This window comes from Neodiprion pinetum, unplaced genomic scaffold, assembly GCF_021155775.2.
Source record: "Neodiprion pinetum isolate iyNeoPine1 unplaced genomic scaffold, iyNeoPine1.2 ptg000132l, whole genome shotgun sequence".
Classification (NCBI taxonomy): Eukaryota; Metazoa; Arthropoda; class Insecta; order Hymenoptera; family Diprionidae; genus Neodiprion; species Neodiprion pinetum.
In genome coordinates, this window is record NW_027184552.1 from 10001 (window position 1) to 12500 (window position 2500).

The following is a 2500-nucleotide window of genomic DNA, read 5'->3' on the forward strand; positions in this document are numbered from 1 at the left end:
GCGCGTGTCAGGCATAGAAATACACCAACATCGTCATCGGATTTCTCCTAGGGCTTAGGATCGACTGACTCGTGTGCAACCGGCTGTTCACACGAAACCCTTCTCCACGTCAGTCCTCCAGGGCCTCGCTGGAGTATTTGCTACTACCACCAAGATCTGCACCGACGGCGGCTCCAGGCAGGCTCACGCCCAGACCCTTCTGCGCACACCGCCGCGACCCTCCTACTCGTCAGGGGCTTCATGACGGCCTAGGCCGCCTCGTATGCCCGCTGACGGCCGAGTATAGGCGCGACGCTTCAGCGCCATCCATTTTCAGGGCTAGTTGCTTCGGCAGGTGAGTTGTTACACACTCCTTAGCGGATTCCGACTTCCATGGCCACCGTCCCTGCTGTCTTAAGCAACCAACGCCTTTCATGGTATCCCATAAGCGTCGACTTTGGCGCCTTAACTCGGCGTTTGGTTCATCCCACAGCGCCAGTTCTGCTTACCCAAAAGTGGCCCACTTGGCACTCTGATCCGAGATCTCGTGGCTTCATAGTTCAAGCAAGCCAGAGATCTCACCCATTTAAAGTTTGAGAATAGGTTGAGGTCGTTTCGGCCCCAAGGCCTCTAATCATTCGCTTTACCGGATGAGACTCGTGTACGTTTTGTACGCGAGTGCCAGCTATCCTGAGGGAAACTTCGGAGGGAACCAGCTACTAGATGGTTCGATTAGTCTTTCGCCCCTATACCCAGTTCCGACGATCGATTTGCACGTCAGAATCGCTACGGACCTCCATCAGGGTTTCCCCTGACTTCGTCCTGACCAGGCATAGTTCACCATCTTTCGGGTCCCAACGTGTACGCTCTGGGTGCGCCTCTTCTCGCAGTGAGAACGAGACGCCCCGGGAGTGCGGGGCCGCATCGTGACGCGGCCCATCCTCCCTCGGTCAGCGCTGGGCTGACCTTTACTTTCATTTCGCCTTTAGGTTTGCTCGTCCCAATGACTCGCGCACATGTTAGACCTCCTTGGTCCGTGTTTCAAGACGGGTCCTGAAAGTACCCAAAGCAATAGCGTCGCCGGACCGGTATTTGATAATTCGAACGAGCCAGCCAGAGGACACCGCCAGCCAACAGCTGGCCAGGCCCGGGGGACGGCGCTAGGTCCGACCACCGGGAATCGCTGACCGCGCTTGCGGCGGGCCCGACGCAGTTCAATGCGGCTCTATACCGTGCGGGTACCGCCGGGCAGCCGGACGGGCAACCGGGGGTCTGCCCCGACGAGAACGCCGAGACAGGCAGCCGACCGGGCCTTAGACCGACACCCAACGGGTCGCGACGTCCTACTAGGGGAGAAGTGCACGCCGGCGCCGCCGGACATTGCACCGCGACCGAGTGCCGTGGACGCGAGGTCCCGACATCACGAGCCGCGGCGAAGCCTGCGTCGCTGACGATGAATCTCCCCCCGTTCGATCTTTCGGGTTTCTCAGGTTTACCCCTGAACGGTTTCACGTACTCTTGAACTCTCTCTTCAAGTTCTTTTCAACTTTCCCTCACGGTACTTGTTCGCTATCGGTCTCGTGGTCATATTTAGCCTTAGATGGAGTTTACCACCCACTTAGAGCTGCACTCTCAAGCAACCCGACTCTGAGGAGAGATCCTCCCCGTGGCGCGTCCCGGTCACTACGGGGCCTGGCACCCTCTGCGGGTAAGTGGCCCCCATTCAAGATGGACTTGGACGCGGGCCGACGCCCCGGGATAAGTGGATCCTCCCAAACACTACATTTCCCGGCGGCAGAACCGCGGGATTCAGTGCTGGGGCTGTTTCCTGTTCGCTCGCCGCTACTAAGGAAATCCTAGTTAGTTTCTTTTCCTCCGCTTAGTAATATGCTTAAATTCAGCGGGTAGTCTCGCCTGCTCTGAGGTCGTCGTAAGATTGCGAGTCCGTCGTCGGCGACGGCCGTTCGTTCAAGAACAGCACCGTCGACACGGACGAGGACACAACGTATTCTTTCGTACGTTCGAGCCACGGAAACGACCGTAAACACGCCCGCCGTACGGGAGACCCGAGAGCCCCCCCGCGGCGAAGCGTGGACGGAAAACTTCATCACATGAGCGGCGAACCGACCGCGCGCGGTCTGTGTGTCGCCGTGCCGAATTCGTTCGTTCTCTCGACTATCGCTAGCACCGGAACGTGACGAACGGCAGCGACAGCTCGACCCCGCGATCTGCGGCGACGCGTCGTGACCGTGACATACGTGTTCGTTTGAGGCGACGCGACCTTTGTTTGAGGCTGCGAACGCCCCAGTCATTCGCTCGCGAAGGCACGGTGCGCTGTGTTCCCCCGGGTCGGGGGTTTTCGCGGCACCGTTGCCTACGGAGCAGTCTGTCGTTGTTAAACGACCCTCAGCCAGGCGTGGTCCGGGAATTGTATCCGTGGACCGCAATGTGCGTTCGAAATGTCGATGTTCATGTGTCCTGCAGTTCACAAGTTGACGCGCAATTAGCTGCGTTCTTCATC

The 2500-nt window shown here is 58.8% G+C and overlaps 2 non-coding genes across 2 annotated transcripts in view; both read right to left on the reverse strand.

Moving 5' to 3' along the window:
• LOC124224304 (large subunit ribosomal RNA) overlaps positions 1 to 1907 on the reverse strand; it is a 4004-nt gene extending 2097 nt beyond the window's left edge. The window contains exon 1 of the ribosomal RNA XR_006884618.1: positions 1 to 1907. This exon is cut by the window's left edge and continues 2097 nt beyond it. This is a non-coding gene — a ribosomal RNA (large subunit ribosomal RNA).
• A 472-nt stretch (positions 1908 to 2379) lies between these two features.
• The window catches only part of LOC124224305 (5.8S ribosomal RNA), a 155-nt gene continuing 34 nt past the window's right edge, over positions 2380 to 2500 (reverse strand). The window contains exon 1 of the ribosomal RNA XR_006884619.1: positions 2380 to 2500. This exon is cut by the window's right edge and continues 34 nt beyond it. This is a non-coding gene — a ribosomal RNA (5.8S ribosomal RNA).